This window comes from Cricetulus griseus, chromosome 6 (assembly GCF_003668045.3).
Source record: "Cricetulus griseus strain 17A/GY chromosome 6, alternate assembly CriGri-PICRH-1.0, whole genome shotgun sequence".
NCBI lineage: Eukaryota > Metazoa > Chordata > Mammalia > Rodentia > Cricetidae > Cricetulus > Cricetulus griseus.
The window spans coordinates 107,203,025-107,220,808 of NC_048599.1; the positions used below are offsets into that span (position 1 = coordinate 107,203,025).

Sequence of the window (17,784 nt, forward strand, 5' to 3'; positions counted from 1 at the left end):
AGAAAAATCCAGTTATTCCTAACAAAATATAATAACACAGATAATAAAGATAACTCAGAGTGAAATAAGTAGATTTGAAAGGATGTTAACAAATTGAAGTTTTTTTCTAGGATGTATAAAAGTGTGATTGAATCAAGAGAAAAAGAATATACAATTAAGAAATGCTTGAAATATAACAAAGAACAGAAGTACATTGTGTCAGACACAAATAATTATGAAAAGGTATTCAAATAAAGGATAATTGGCAATAATCTAAAAATTTGACAAATTGGACAGACAACATATTCTTATCAAAATGTTTAAAATACAGAAAAATGAAATAGTGCCATAACTGTGAAGGCATTTCAGCTGGACAGTAGAAGGAAACAAAAACCTTCATATCTTAAAAGGGAAGAAATAATATGTAGATAGAAAGTTTCATTAGTCAGGGATATTCAAATTGTTATTATAGTTATAAACATCTTACTGTTTTCCATTTGGTAAATATAGAAGCCTGATTAACACTAAATGCAGATGATGTAAGAAATATAACTCACTATTTTATAAAATTTAAATCTTTAAACCCAAGCTCCCATCAGTTCCTCTCCTAGGTATACCTGGTGAACTCTTCATTTCCTCAGAACATGTGACACACATAATGTTCGTCAGCAGGAATTTAAATGAACATAGTATGTTCACACTAGAACCCTAGGTAGTAGAAATGAATGAAGTATAGCTATAAGGTACATGAACAAGTCTTTTAAAAATAAAAAAAATAAAATCATGATAACCACATAGAATGCCATAGTTAGTATGAAGTACCCAATCAAAACCAAAACAGCAATATATTGTTCAGGGATATAGATATGATATCTTTTTTAATAAATAGCAAAGAAATGCTAAAACAACACTTCTTATGGTAGGCTGACCAATCTGAGCACAAAGAAGTAAAACTGAGAAAAAGAAGCAATGTACATATATAATTGAATAAGAACTGATATGGTTGTTTAAGTTGGGCAATCATTTCTAGGATGGTAATGTTATTCACAGTTTATATAGTTGCCTGAAATATACTTTTGTACAATCATTTATTCTAGATTACAAGATAGATGTGCTGGCTAGTTTCATGTCAACTAGAGTCATCTGAGAGGAATGAACCTCAACTGAGAAAATGTCTCTTCAAAAGATGAGATTGTAGGAAAGCCTTATGGCCATTTCTTAAATGGTGATTTATGTAAAGTGTCTTACTATGGGTGGGGGCATTCCTGGATTGCTTGGTGGTCCTGGGTTCTATAAGGAAGCAAGTTGAGGGAGCCATGAAGAGCAAGTCCATGGCCTCTGTATCAGCTCCTGCCTCCAGGTTCATGCCCTGTTTGTGTTTCTGCCCTGACTGCCTGAACTGTAATAAGGAAGAAGAAGCAAAATAAACTCTTTCCTCCCCAAGATGCTTTGGGCCAAAGTGTTTCATCACAACAGTAACCCTAATTGAGACAATTGTCAAACAGAATTATGTAATTGATGTCATGACAATTTTCAAAATTGTTATCAGATAACCTACATAAAGTAGCATGGATCTCGAGGGCAAGATTTTTCTGCTATGGCAGGTCATCATTCTGCAAAGTCAGAACAGGTTGCCTTACCTCATGGTGTGCCTCACACCCACTGTTGACCGTGTTGCCTTACTCTCTTTTAATGAATATAAGTGTTTTGTTATGGCTTTTCCTAACCTGTTTTTTCAGCTTTCACTTCTTTCATTTCTTAAAGGGTGCCCCATGATAACACTCTACATGTGGTAGGCTTCAGCTTGTTTTGTTTCCCAGATGAGGACAAATTTCTCTAGCTTTGTTCCTCATTTTTACAGCTTGTATCGATGTTACAATTTACTCCACATTCATTGGTTGGAAATAGCTAATCCATACTGGTGAATCAACAGGTTTTCACTTCACAGTGGTTAAAGAATACCCTTAAAACAAATGTTGGCAGGTACAAGTACTTCATTAGAAAACAAAAATTTAAAATAGTCCATTAATGGAGCACAGGTATTTTATCATAGTTATACAGTGAGAAGCGACACCCCTTGCCTAGCCATCATCTGTCAGTGGTCCTCAAGAAGGCATGGGACCTCATGAGCCTTTGTCCCTTCCATGATGAGATATTGCTGGGCAGAATCTTGTGTAGGTCATGTGCAGGTAACCTCAACTGCAGTGAGTAAAGAACCTGCCAAGCATGCTCATGCAGACATCCTATGTAACTCAGTGAGTCACACACACAGGAAGTGGGAAGATTGTGGGAAGAAAAGTGAGATGGAGGAACAGGGACTGGTACAGATGAAACTTTATTATAAATGGGTGTGAAGCTATCAAAGAACAAAAAATATACATAAATGTAAAATCTAAAAAACCCTCTCTACTGCTATAATAAAGCAAGCATCCTTCTTCTAAGTCTTACATTGAAGGTGGAAGGCAGATGTGCAGGAGAGCATTGGTAAATTAGGCTGCTGTAGCAAAATATTCTGGAGTCATTCACATTCGTTAGTCTTTTTTAAAAAGATGTTCTTGAGTACTACTCAGCAGAAAAAAACATGGAATCTTGAAATTCGCAGGCAAATGGATGGAACTAGAAGAAACCATCCTGAGTGAGGTAACCAGTCACAAAAAGACAAACATGGTATGTTCTCACTCATATATGAATTTTAGACATAGAGCAAAGGATTACCAGCCTACAATCCTCTGAACCAAAGAAACCAGGAAACAAGAAAGACTCTAAGGGAAAAATGAATGGAACCCAGAGAATGGGAAGGGGCAGGAACTCATGAGCTAATTGGGAGCATGAGGGTAGGGGAGAGGGAGCTGCCAGAATGAGAGGAGGAGAAGAGGAGGTGAAAGGAGGAAATGGAGGAGCAGAAATGTTGAGTTGGGGGAAGAATAGAGGGGAGCAGGATAAGAGATACCATATCAGAGGGAGCCAGTATAGGTCCGAGGAGAGATCTGGCACTAGGGAGATTTCAAGAGATCTACAAGGATGACATGAACTGACAATCTAGGCAATGATGGAGAGGATAACCTAAATGCCCTTCCCCTATAATGAGACTGATGACTATTTTTATGCCATCCTAGAGCCCTCATCCAGTGGCTGATGGAAGCAGAGGCAGACATCCACAGATATACACTGAACTGAACTCTGGAACCTAGTTGCAGAGAGGGAGGAATGAAGATAAAAGGGGTTGGTACCAGGCTGGTGAAACCCACAGAAACAGCTGGCCTGAACAAGGGGGAGCACATGGACCCCAGACTGCTGTCCGGGAGGCCAGCACAGGACTGATCCAGACCCCTGAACATGGATGTCAATTAAGTGGCCTCAGCACTCTAGGAGGCCCCTGGTAGTGGACTAGCATTTTTCCCGAGTGTAAGAAGGGACTTTAAGAGCCCATCCCACGTGAAGGGATACACTCTTGCCCTGTACACATGGGGGAGGGCCTAGGCCCGGCCCAGGATCATGTGGTGGACTTTGGGGAGCCACCATCAAGGGCCCTACCCTTCCTGAGGAGTGGAGGGTTGATGGGGTGGGGGGCAGGTGGGTGGTTGAGGGGAGGGTTGGGGGGAGGAGAGGAAGAGGGAGAAGGGATTGCCATGTGAAGCAAGCTTGTTTCTAATTTGAACTAATATAAAAAAAAGATGTTCTTGGTAGAGATATATCATCCCCACCTCAGTAAAGACAAATGCATGCTCTGCTTTACACCATTATTTTTTTGTGGCATATCATTTCTCTGATCCTATTATGTACCTTCACCCAGTCCCAATAAGTTCCTAAGATACATCTACTGCCACCATTGTAATAGCTGGATAGTGCTACTCCATCATTGTAATCAAGTTTTTGGCCTCTCATTTGATCAAAAAGAAAGATTATTTTGAAGAGTTATTTCTGCAACAGATAAGCTTCAAGGCACAATGATATTGCTGTGGTTTTGTATGAGTCTACCCTAAATTCTTGGTCTGCAGGTAGTGTTAATAAATGGTGATGGAGCCTTTGGGAAGTAGAGCCTAGAGAAGCTCTTTAGGTCATTAAGGACATGAACTCAAAGGAGACTGGAATTTTCATCCTTTTCGTTTGCCTCCTGGGTGATGAAGTGAGTAGTTTACCTCAGCCATTCATCTACCATGACGTGTTGTGTCTGTATAATCCAAGCTCAAATTTCCCAGTCAGTCATGGATTAGAACTGCCCAAACACTGCTCCACAAAGATCCTGTTCAGATGTTTTGCAGTAAGAGAAAACTGACTTAACAGATTTTTAGTTTGATTCTTAAAAAGGCATTTAATCTTGATTTACTAAACTTGGAGTCTAGAAGTTGTAGAATGGCATATTTTCGAGAGAGAGGTCTTCACCACTAGCACCAAGAATGGCAGAGCTTCACAACATGTTAGTCAGTTTGCATTCTTTCCACAAAGCTTTGTAAGCTATGTTCCCCCAGATCATTCTCACTACGTCACCTTGGTATTTACATTTTTACTTTTCCTAACAGATTTGTTTTCGGGCATAAATGATTGTCTTAACCATGTTTGGATCCCAAGCCTAGCACTTAACAGATCCATAGCACATGTTTGTTGATGAATTTGAATATGAATGACTGCAAGTTATCCAACACCTGACTTATAGTGATATTATAATAAACAGATACATTGATTCAGGAGGGAGGCTTGGTTCTGCTACCTTACTGTATATTTAAACAGCCACATTTTCGTTTTTTTTTTTTTTTTGCCTCTGTATTCCACATTTGCAGTGTCATCTCATTGTGTAAACAGTCTGAATGCTAACAACTAAGGGATGTAGAGGTCCTTGTCTAGACAGTGAGAACTAAAAAAACACAATCCCAGATTCCCAGATGCATCCTCCAGGAAGCTGAAAAGCTTTTTTTTTTTTCAACTTCTACTTTGTTCTCAATGCCTTGCCTGGGCCATGTCATGGACTTATCTCTGAATCAAAAGCATCTGGAACAAGGGCAGGAGGGAGACCCCGAGACTGACAGAATCATTGTGTAAATAAGATGAAGTGGTATTGGATGTTGAGATTTCATGGCATTGCATGCCCTGAGAATAGGTGTGACTAGCTGTGAAATGAGGATGAGGTTCCCACTTTGAAGCCAGACTATAATGATCTCATGAGCAAAAACTAAAACATGCTCCAGTGTCTATGAGCTATTTGTAGAAATTGCATTATTTGCTAATTTATATTAATAATATTTAATGTTTAATCATTTATATAAAGATGCTTTTTTATTTTTTTCCCTTGCTAATATCCAAAGGAGTATTTAAGAAAGATATTTGTACTCCACTTTTATTGAAACCTATTCATGAGGCCATTCCTGTAATACATTTACAAAGCTATTCATTATCATCATGTAATCATAGCATTTCCCTTGTTACATTTGATTACAAGAAAGTTTAGAAAGTTGAGTTATTCCCACGGAGACAGTTGACCTGAGCTTGTGGGAGCTCATGGACTCTGGATGGACATCTAGGGAACCAGCAAGGAACTGACCCTTTGCATTTGGGTGACAGTTGTGCAGTTTGATCTTTTGTGAGACCCCTAGTGGTGGGACCAGGACCTGGCCCTGATGTATGATCTGGCTCTATGAAACCTATTTCCTATGGTGGATGTCTTGTTCAGCCTTGATGCAGGGGGAGGAGCTTGATCCTGCCTCAACTTGATATGCAATGCTTTGTTGATTTCCATTGGAGGCCTTACCACATCGGAATGGAAACTGAGGAGGGGGTAGAAAGGAGGTGGGCGGAACAAATGGGAAGGGAGAAGGGAGGGGAAACTATGATTGGTAAGTAAAATAAATACAAATGATTGGAAATGTGCTGTGTTTTCTTCTTCAGTTACCATTTTGAATCCAAGTCAATAATAACATTTTTTCCAAGCGCATCATTTAAAATGGTGGCTTCACTGGTGACCAGAGGTAGTATGTACTAATATTCCTGCAGAGAAATAGGCCAACGAGCTCTGAAAATCCAGACTTACATTCTATAGCACATGCTTCACTTTCTGCTTCAGATTTAAGAGACTGTAGGCACTGTCTAGCCTCACTGGCAAAAGTGGACTCCTTTAAGAGATATTAAGTGTTTTCCATTTGTCTCAATCTGAGTGGGACCCAATGTGCAGCTTCATAAATTCTACCAGTAGGACTGCTTTAGAATGAAGTGGACATTAGTAAAATAAACTGCCTTACTATTCATTAATTCTTCGTTCTACAAATACAGATAGTATCCAACTGATCCTCAATTTATATTCATTTAACAGAAACCATATTTTTGAATTTTGATATTTTCCTGGGATAGAAATATGTGGTTTAAGAGTCTCTCATAATGAGGAAAAAAGAGATCTGTGGCTTTCAGTTAGCCAGATGGCGATGGCGAACAACTGATGCTCTATGCTGGACTCCATTATAAGCTGTGAGGAGGCATGGTTATGTGTGTGCTGAATACCTTGTAGATTTATGAAATGATGGGGTCAACATATGGTGGAATTATTTAGCTTGTTGAAAATATCTATACTTATTGATCCACTATGGGCTAATCTTCAGAATATGGGAAGTCTGTAGTCTAGTGATATGGAGGCTGATAAATGAATATAAGCATATGTGAGAGAAGAGGGAGCACTATGAAAATATAAATTGGTCTAACCTTCAAAAGGGAGAAAGCCAAATTCTAAATACATAGAAAATAGGCAGCTGATGAGAATAATTTCCTAGACTTCTTAAGTAATTTCCTATACTTTTCAAAATGCAGGAAACAGTGGCATTAAACCATGGTTCTTTGCATACTCAAGAAAAGTCTTTGATCTCAGAACTATGGACAAGTGTCTCTTGATTCCTATCTTCACTCACCATCCCTGAGCTTCTCTGTTGACCTAAGTAAGTAACTACAATTTATAGGTATGTTTGGGATCTTCATGCTAGAGATTAATCCTGAAAGTTTGGGAGCACTTGGGAATTCTAATTTAGAAATTCCTGTTACTTGGAGAAAGTTAAGATCAACAATTCAATTAAAAACATCTCCCTGTTTCACAGTGTATGGCTTAGAAACATGTACAATTTATCCTTTTCTATGTACTCTGTGTTGTTATTGGCTTAGGAAGTTGAAAGGATAAATCTCATCTTGAGCAAGAAGGGTGTGGGGTTGGAATCTAGACTGAAGTTAATCTCTGTGAAATTGAAAAGTATAGTAGAATAGCATAGGGAGACACACATTTCAAGTCTGTTCATAAGGGAATGACTGTTTATCCTGCTGTCTTTGTAGCTGTACATTTCAATCCAGAACTATCAGGGCGGACTTGGAAAGGTACTGAGTGTCAGCAAACCAAAGATTTCAAGGATATATGAAGTTTAAAATTCAGTTGTTTCTTGCTTCCAAATATAGATCACAGTTAGTCTCACAATGGAAATTATAACCTGACCAGTGAAAAATGGTGAAAGGTGAAGAAATCTGAGGAGCCATTTGACACTTCAGATGGAGGTATGCTGTGGTCTAAGTTGAATACTCAACAACTCTTGTGTTTGTGCTTCTATGTGGATGTGGTTCCTACAGTAGGTATTAGTAGCATTTGAGATCAAAAGAGGAATACACATGACAAGAATGTGACAATGGTGACTTCTGAAAACTATGTGTGGTGTTCATGGGGGAAGATCACTTCAATAAAAGCTGACATTGTAACTGATTCTGCCTCCTGGGTCTTTGTTTCGGCTATACCTTCTCTTTGTGTTTGTCATTAAGATGATGTCACTGCACTTTAAAAATGAACTTGCACTTTAAGTTAATTAGTTCAAATACTTATGCCATCTACCCACTCCACAGATAGGTGCACAATGACATTTAGCCAAGAAAGAGTCTGTATTGACTGGACCAAACTGTTTCCTCTCAAACTTGTGATATGTCCTTTAACGTCCACAGATTTTTCTATTAAAAACCTTTTATGAGCTATCTCATTATTTCTTTCATGTATTTCCCCACAGTCCTGTGTCTACCATTTTAGAACCCCATTGTAGAGCTGAAACACTGATGTTGTTGAACTCACACAGTCATTTCTCACTGCCTTCTTTTCCTTAAGGGGTTGTCTTAGTTACTTTTCTATTGCTATGATAAGAGACCATAAGCAAGGCAACCAATAAAAGAAAACAATCCACTGGTGCTCACAGTTCAAGAGAGTTAGAGTTCATGACTATCATGGTAGGAAGCATGGTAATAGGTAGGCAGGCATGGCACTGGAGCAGTAATTAAAAGCTTATGTCTGGATCCAAAGGCATGAAAGAGGGAGGGAGGGAGGGAGAGAGAGAGAGAGAGAGAGAGAGAGAGAGAGAGAGAGAGAGAGAGAGAGAGAGAAGACAGGTTTTTGAAGCCTTGAAGACCATCTCCAGTGACACACCTCCTCCAACATGGCCATACTTCCTAATTAAGTAGTTCTCAACTTATGGGTTGTGACCCCTTTGCAAGTTGAACAACCCTTTCACAGGGGACACCAAAGACCATTGGAAAACACAGATATTTACATTATAATTCATAACAGTAGCAAAGTTATAGTTATGAAGTAGCAATGAAATTGTTTTATGGTGGGGAAGGGTCAGCACAACATGAGGAACTCTATTAAAGAGTTGCAGCATTAGGAAGAATGAGAAGCACTAGGAAGGACCCAATCCTTCCCAAACAGTACCACCAACTGGGAACCAGCCAGGCAAATACATAAGCCCCTAGAGGTCATTCTCATTCAAATTCCCCACAGAGTTTCCCAGGAAGCTTAGCCCATTGTTTTGAGGTGCTATAATCATGAAGCATTTATGTGTTGATTCTTGGGCCTGAGAAAGGCCTTTAGCTTAACATGAATATTTCTATATTTAAATTTCCTTCGAACAACACCTTTTGTGGCCTATACAAGAAACCCCATAAATGAGTTAAATCTAAGTGTCAATTGCCACCATCAGATTGCACTCACAAATATTTCAGTCTCAGGCTCATCTCACCAGTCTTCTCAAATGCTCCACTTCCTTGAAGTCCTGAGGAATACATCATGGAAACAGTGTGTCAAAGAATCTTGTAGACGATCTCTTATGAGCTCTACTTTCCCTGGCTACTTTCACTTCCTCCAGCACAGCTCTTCAAATATATTAAGACAGCTGAGTAGTGAGCCTTTTCTTCTCCAGGTTGAGTATTGCTAGCCACCAAGATCTTTCTATAACCGAGGTAGTTGTGAGCCCTCCACTGTTTAGATTGCTCTTTTTCTAAGCAATTTCCAGTTTATCTGTATCTTTTAAAAACTGTAAGGTCCAGGGCTGAAACAGTGCATTGCCCTCCCTTGCTGGCATGATCTTGTATTCTACTTCCTTTGAATAGACTCATTTGAACAGCTATGAATTCACCGGGCATCATTTCAGAGCTCAGGCTAAAAGTCTGAGTTTGATGGGGAGTTTGTTTTTTACTGATACGACTCGGGACGTATAACTGATGTTATTTTGCCATTTTCTCTACCTATTCAATACATATTTGATAGTACCTGCCCGGTCTTCAGTAAAGAACCTGGCAGAATGCCCGTCATAGGGTACATACACAGTGAAGGTAAAAACCTTTGACCTTATACTCTCCTAACTTTATGTTTTTAAAATGGACTTTGTGAAGACAAATATAAAGAGTTAAAGAGAAAATAACTTTTGGGATAAAAGTTTCATCTGTGTTCTCTGGGAGTAGTCTCAACAAAGGAAAAAATAGTCATGAATAATTGCTGCTAGAAAAGGAATTTATTACAATGAGTTCACTGATTGAATTATGTGGAGTCCTAACATCTTGAGTTTATTCTAGCTGAGTTTCTGCAATCTTTTGAATTTATGAATCTAGCTCAACAACAGTATAATTCCTTATGAGTGATGGAGCTTATTACATTGCTGGCCTTGCAATTTTCAGGCCATACCTTTCTTCCCCAAGCCATTACTATCTTGTGCCCTAATTCATTCAGAAGGAGGTCCTATGTGTGTTGCATTGAAGACAAGATGTTGAGGAAATAGACGGGCATCTTAAGTTGTCTTTTCACACAGACACATGCCTCAGTTCCCATTGGCATGTTATTTGTATACTGAATGACCCAGAAATTTTGTTATATGTAAACACAAGTGTCATATTCTTAAATGAAGTGTTAACAACTTTTTATGTGAGCTGAATTTACTTTCTGAAAGTATCAAGAGACATATTTACTTAGGCAAAATGTGAATTTATGGTTGGCACTGTAGGATAATCAGTTGGCTACAGTTTTCAATCCAGTAGCTTTTTGACTGTGACACATAATATCTTTACCATCCTTTGATCTTTAATTAATAAATTAAAGGGAATACCATGTGTACAAATGTGATAACACATAAAAGATGCTGAGTATGGGTTTTGAATCAACACCTTCTAGTTCTCTCTTCTTCTTTCTCTGATTATTCTTTGTCTTTGTATGCTTTTACTAGTCATTTAATCACCCTCCCTGCCCCGTATGTATGTGTTTGTGTGTTTGTGTGTGTGTGTTTGTGTGTGTACGTGCAGAAGAGGACACCAGGTGTCCTGCTTTATAACCCTCCACCTTTTCTCCTTGAGACAGGGCCTCACACTTCAACTGGAGCTAGGATGGTGGCCAGCAAACATCAGCAGTGCTCTTGTCTTTGCCTTCAGGGTGTGGAGGTTATAAGGGCATGAAGCCTTACCTAGGTTTTTATGTGCAGGCTGCAATCTGAACTCATGTACTCACAGTTGTGCAGCAAGTGTCTTTACCTACTTACCCACTGAATTATCCCTTAACTAAGTCTATTTTATCTTTAAAAAGGATAATTATAAGAATAAATGTGATAATATGTCTAAGGCCCTTTTAGCAGATTGGGGATTCAATTAACCATCATGCATTATTCATTTTTAACTTTAAGCACTTTTCCATTCCTTACTGGTACATACGTATATATCTATACATTTCTCTCAGTATGTATCAGTATGTATATATCAATTCCTGTCTATATATGTGTAAATATATATACACACAGACATACAATACGATATATATATATATATATATATATATATATATATATATGATAAGATATGCTTGCCTATTTTTGCACAACATACTTTGAGCCTGTTAAAAATGTTTCTCAAATATATGCTGCACATCAACATCAGCATTCCCTGCTATGACAGCTAGGAAGGAAGGAAAGAAACAGATTGGAGTTTGCCACTCTCATTGTTCTTGCTCCATGCTGGCCCATTGAGATGTTCAGCTGCTGTAGGAGCAAGGGGACTCCAAACAGTCTACTGGAATTTCATCTTGCCAAATGCTGGAATTAGCAGAGACCCAGGAAACATATTAAAAAGGCATGCCTCTCGGATTTATTGGCAAGTCCAAAGCAATAAAAAGCAAAATTTGATATAACCAGGGGCTTTTCACACTGTCATTTTTCACCTTTGCCATATTCTCTGTAGCTGGTCCCAGGTATTTCTCAGCATGGTTTTGGAAATCGGAAGGGAGATTGAATGCCTTACTTGAGCATGCTTTCACTTGGCTCAGGCTGATTTATATTTAAGATTGTATTCCTTCCTCTAGAGACAGTTGGGATATTGTTAGAGTGATTGTTTAAAAATATAAAACCATGCACAAATCCAGTTACTTGAATGGAGTGAGATGCTGGCAGTCCAAGCAAAGTGGAATGGGAAATAAAATACTGAATGTGTTAAAAATGAGAGAGAGGCAGAAAAATGACAATCATGAATGGGGTATTTGAAGAAAACTGGAAATCAAACAAAGATGGATAACATCTCTCCTCTCTCTCTCTCTCTCTCTCTCTCTCTATATATATATATATATATATATATATATATATATATATATATGAAAAACTAGAGGAATGAAAAATTCAGAGATATGATTTTTTTTTAAAAAGCCAGCTGACTTTGAGCATGTCTTTTATCTGCCACTTTACATCATCTGTTTGATTTAACAGACATGCATTTCAGCAATGATATTGGGGAAATAGATTTTTGGATTGTTGCAAAGTTATTTTAAAGGAGAACTGCTAGTAGTTTATTCTCTGTTCTTTCTGATCCACATCTGAGAACTTTAAAAACATGACCACATAGCTACTGAGCTGTTCTTCACATCTTTGGATGCCACAGGTAAAATGGATTATGTTCCCATTTTCTTAACTAAAGAGTCATGTGGTGTGTCAAACTCTTCCTCATTCATATTTTGCTGTCTGAGTTGTCTAGGAAATGTTTCCAGGCATTCAGACCATGTTCACAGCAACTGAAAATTTGTTCTTGCCTTACAGCAATCATGGGCTGGAAAACCAAAAAGAAATTACTTTAACTTCAAGTTACAGTAGCAGCCACAAGGAACAAACTTATAAACTGGAAGGAAACAAGATCAAAGACTACCACTGTTTTTTTTTTTTAAAGAAACTTTACATTATGGTTATTAGCTACTGGATCAACATATGTTTACTTCATTACTAATTTGCTCTAATGATCTGACTAGGAAGAATCTTCTAGAACTTAACCTAAACTGGCTATTCTGAATCTTTGTAGCAACTGACAGTTGACAGAACCATAAACATGAATCTCAGATGCCAAGGAACCCTTTAGTTTAATGGCCTGCCTTTATAGTCAGGGAGGGTGACATGTTGATTAGAGATTGAACGGTCTTGGAACTTCTCTGTGATACACTCTGTGTCCTTCCATTTACACTGACCAATTTTTACTTTCTTAAACTTAGAAGCTAAATAATATTAGTCAAAATCAAAGCATGCAGAATGCCTGTTAACACTCAGCTGATTTTAGTTCAGTAACATCACCATGTTCTGAGCCATCATCCACACAGATACTACACATCATGTCTTCCACCACAGAGGATCTTTTTAGACCATTAGAGATGTGATGAAGCATCATACTAGTTCTTTTGTGGAAACCTGAGTCAAATATGGATGCCTTTGGAGAGTGAGTTTCATGGCTAAGGTCGAATGGGGAATTGAGCTCTCCTAGAAGTGTTACCAGCAACTTTGTAAATTCACTAGCTCACCAGAATCCTGTCTGTACCTTCCCAGCTAGTCTGAAAAAATGATGTGCCTGACATATTTGTTGAGCAATCAAACTGTACTCATTTTTGTTGCTTTTAAAAAGTCAGAAACCACTTGAGCCAGGTGGTGGTGACACACACCTTTAGTGCCATTACTTGGGAGGCAAAGGCAGGCAGATCTCTATGAGTTTGAGACCAGTCTGGCCTACAAGAGCTAGTTCCAGGATAGGCTCCAAAGCTACACAGAGAAACTCTGTCTTGAAAAAAACAAACAAACAAACAAAAGTTATAAGCCACTTGAATAAGGAATGTAGATGAGGTGACTTTAAGAGTACACTGGGCCTCCAGCTGCAGTAGGACCATGGACTCAGTCATGGATATCAACACCGACCCCAGTTTCAGTAGAATCAAGAACTCAGAAGGGTCCCCAGACATCAACATGGCTTCAGGGGGCAGCACAGACCATGGGCATTCACATGACTTTCTGTGGTAATATGGGCCATGGACATCAACACAGACTCCAGCTACAGTGCTCCTGCTGACTGTGAAGAGCAATGAGCCTAATTTTGCTGTGCTTTCAATCAATGACTCCAGATGCACAGTTGAGAGGGACTGAAATAGAAAGTTTCTGTGACAACTCTAGCCCCCACCCTAACCCTTCCTGCCCCAAAGTAACAGCTTAGACAGAAAGCAATTGAAGAGAACTCTTAAAATGTTTGATGGGGATGCTGAAGTGTAGCTCTCCACAGGCATTCTTAGTCCACCATCTCTCCTCTCCTCAAGCTTTCCTCTTAGGGTCACAAGTATATCCCCTATGCTAGATGCAGCATATTCTTTTCAGACTAGCTGTGAAAAATTTCTTTACCTCACTTTCCTTGGGTGTGAAATTCAAATACAAACAGTGTCTATCACACAAAATGTGAGGATTAAAACAGTCACAATTAAAGAGCTTTGCACCAGCCTGACAGATACACATCTGAAAGGTGTTCACTGTTGCATTATAATTTCGTAAGCCTCAAAAGTATGGTCCTTGTTCTTTTGCTTTCCATTTCATTATTTTGATAGTTAATCTTGAAGATAAATTGGATGGGATAGAGGAATGCCTAGGAGATTAATGGAGCACACCTCTGAGCATGTCTGTGAGCCTGTTCTAGAGATTATCAGATCAGGAGAGCCTTACTTAATCAATGGTGCAATGCATGGATGTGGTCAGACCTGGGCTAGACTACTGTAGGAGCAGAAACCGTAAAGAGGGTGGGTAGTGGAAGTAACCCCCACCCCGTGTGTGCGCGCGCGCGCGCGCGCGCGTGCGTGCGTGCGTGCGTGCGTGCGTGCGTGCGTGTGTGTGTGTGTGTGTGTGTGTGTGTGTGATTTTGAAGAATATGTCTTGCTTGGTCACTTCCTTCTCCTTCACTCTGCTTCCTGGATACCATGAGATAGCATATTTGCTCTGACATGCCCTTCTGATGTGATGTTCTGCATCACCAAGATCCAGAAAGAGCAGAGTCAGTTGACCCTGTACCGAAAACCAGAATCTTTCCTTACTTAATTTGTTTCTCTCAGTTATTTAATGACAATGATGAACACTATAACACAATTATCATCAATGTACATGTATGACAGATTATTTTAATATGTCAACACATCACCAGTACCACACATACAGGTCACTTCTCCTATGAAGGTTTTGTTTTCTCTCCACAAAGTAATCCATTCAGCAGTTTCACATACCTCTATTATTGTATTACTCCCTTACTCAGTAATAGGTTTACCACCAAATTATCCAAGCCATTAGTTCTGTGCAGAGCCTCTTAGGATTCAGCTTTGAAAACAGCTCTCAGATACAATTTTCATCCACAAGTGTATTTCCAGGTAAAGTGAAGTCTTTGTCAATGGTCTGTCATACTGTGTGATGGCTCCATCACTGTTGAAAGGCTCACCAGTCTTAGTTCTGGCCATTGTCTAAATGTTTAAAGATGTGACTGTCTAGAGTGCGCACCATGAATCCAGATAGGTTCAACTCCTAATTTGTCAGTGTCACTCAACTCTCAGTGTACTTTTAATGTAGTGCCTCAAAATGAGAATTTTTTGATGGAAAATCTTACCATAATATTTTAAAATACCAATAACACTCATCCACATGTCCAATTTATAATTTTATGCCTGTTAATGCATTCTAATCTTGGCTATGTTGGTTGTATGGACTGCAATTGCAGAAATATTCAGATCATAAAATGTCTGTTCCAATTAAAGGAATTTCAAATTTGTTTTATCACAATGGTGTCAGGCTTGACATTGAGCTCAGAGTTTTGGTTCTTGGCCATATTTGCAGAGAAATGCAATGTAAGTGATGATATTGCATATAAAATTTTCCTTTTCAAAGTGAGGCTTCAGAGAAGTGTTTTACCAAGTCATTGTAGATGAAGAGCAAAGAGAAAGTTTGTACAATTAAATTTAAGGGCTGAGGAAAAGAGAAAGTTAAAATTTTGGAGAAAGATGATGGAATCTTGGGGTTGGCAGGTGTTTGAAAACAAATCCTACTACAAGTGGAGAACCATTATCACTGGCCTGAGCTGAAGGGATTTGTCCACGATTCAGTCTATCTATGGAAAAGAAGATGGATTGGAAAAAGAGGCGTCATCAGCAGGAAACCTCTGCTTTAAAATAATGTAGTGTAGGTGGGAGGGGACTTCAGTGAAAAGTGATTTCTTTTATGCATGTAATAACAGCACACTGAAAGAGTCCTAGAAAATAATCACACAGCTTCAGGCATTTTGAATGGGAAAAAATACCTGGACAAGATAGAGTGCTTATGCTTCATTTGAAACAACAGCAAAAAGGCCAAGAAAAAACAAAACAAAACAATTCTCATTGTATATACAGAAACAATTGTTTAAGTACAGGGAAGAGGGAAGCATGGCTAGGTGGCCTTGGGAGCTTCTACAAACCAAGTGAGTAGAAAATAGAGTTTGGCACACACAGCGTATGCCCATTGCATATCCCAGAAATAAAGAAATGGAGGGTAGTCAGTATCAGTAGAATGGCAGCAAACGTCTATTAACTAGTGACTGGGCACTGAATTTTAGAACATGTTTTTATCATTTTACAGGAAAAAAAACCCTAAATTAGAGAGTGAAAATATTTTCCATTAATCGTGTCAGTAAACAAACATCTGGAATTATAACTGAAAGTTGATTATAGAGCCAGCCTTTATATCTCAATGGCCTAGGAGTTAAGGGCATGCTCAATGGACTCCTGTGTACTGGGTTGAAGTCCCAACCATACCACTTCCTAGCTCAAGTGAGTTGCATGGTCTCTTACAACCGAATTTCTCACTTAGAAACGAGGATGTTGGTACTACTCTCATAGATCCATCATTCTGCTAACTGTAATGGAAAGTTTGGAAATCACTTTGTGTGGAGTGTGGCACATTCTAAATAATAAAAGTTTGTTATTGGTATCTATAAAAGATCACGGCTCTGACTTTATATTTTGAGTTCTTGTTGACAAAAAACATATATTTTGCTTTTGAAATGTCTTTTTAAATATGAAGTTTGTTTTATGTCTGGTTAAATAATACCTGGTATATTTACCATCACTAGACAGGAGGGATAAGAGAGGAGGCCATATTGCACAATGACCTTTGAGGTGTCTGGAGACAGGTGACCAGCTTTAATCTAAAGTCTACATCAGGATAGCCTTTGACAAACACAATCTACATAATATTTTTGTGGAGACAAGTGATACTAATAATTGAACCGAGGGCCTTAGTATGTGCCAGGCAAGTGCTGGACCACTGACATATCCTCATCTTAACCAGTTGGTATTTTCAAGGCTGTATTAGCATTGGAAGAGAGCTCCTAGTATCTCCTTTTTAGAGATGATAGGTTTGAAAGTATTTTGTAAACTGTAAGGCACTGTACAAATATTAGTTATTATGTTAACACCGTGAGATGATTTGCAAAAGCAAAGGAACAACACATTGCTGGAGAAGTTTGAAGAGCTTTCTAATTTGGGAGTTGTTACAGACACCATTAAGAATTGAGACACACAGTACTAAATTTAGTTTAAAACAAATGAGAAAATGAAATGTGATTCAACCTTTAAAAAAGTAGCTGGCTGTGTGTGAGCAAAGGACTCAGAGGAACCTAGAGAGCGATGTTGTGGATGAGTGACCCAGTGGTTACAGTCAGTCAGAAAAAAAGACAGGAGCTTTGCAATGTCAAGCAGTACTGAAAAGGGCACTTCTATTTTGAGCTTGTATAAAGAGACAATTGCTCCTTTGTTCCTTTTGGAACAATGCCTGTGGAGCACCCTTCTGGGCACTGCAGGTCAGCCATGGGGCCATGATACTTTAACACACACACACACACACACACACACACACACACACACACACACACACACACACACAATTCAGATTCTATCTATGAAGCAGAAATGAGTGTAATGGGAGGAGGAATGCCTGTGGAGTGCCACATTTGCAGCTTTGTGGGTCAACAAAATGTCCCTCATCTATTTTTGTCCCTGTGTCCTGGGGTTTGGGATATGCCACCTCTGCACATTATATACTTGTGTCCACATGCATAGAAAGGAAGCAGAGATGATATCATAGCAGCAAATAGAAAAGAAATGCTGCAAGAATGTAGGGATGAAGAAAAGCAACTTAATAAAATACTTGCTATTTATTTACTTATTTAGAGGTTGAATTGCCATTGGTAGCCAAG

The 17,784-nt window shown here is 38.8% G+C and overlaps 1 protein-coding gene across 2 annotated transcripts in view; it reads right to left on the reverse strand.

Moving 5' to 3' along the window:
* The window catches only part of B3galt1 (beta-1,3-galactosyltransferase 1), a 541,119-nt gene that overhangs the window by 115,748 nt on the left and 407,587 nt on the right, over positions 1–17,784 (reverse strand). Inside the window, exon 5 of one of the 2 annotated variants that reach the window (XM_027420257.2) lies at positions 8,966–9,026. The exons of the other annotated variant lie outside the window; for it this stretch is intronic. The gene's annotated coding sequence lies outside the window, so the exon portion shown is untranslated. The remainder of the gene's footprint in view (positions 1–8,965; positions 9,027–17,784) is intronic. 2 annotated transcript variants of the gene reach the window in all.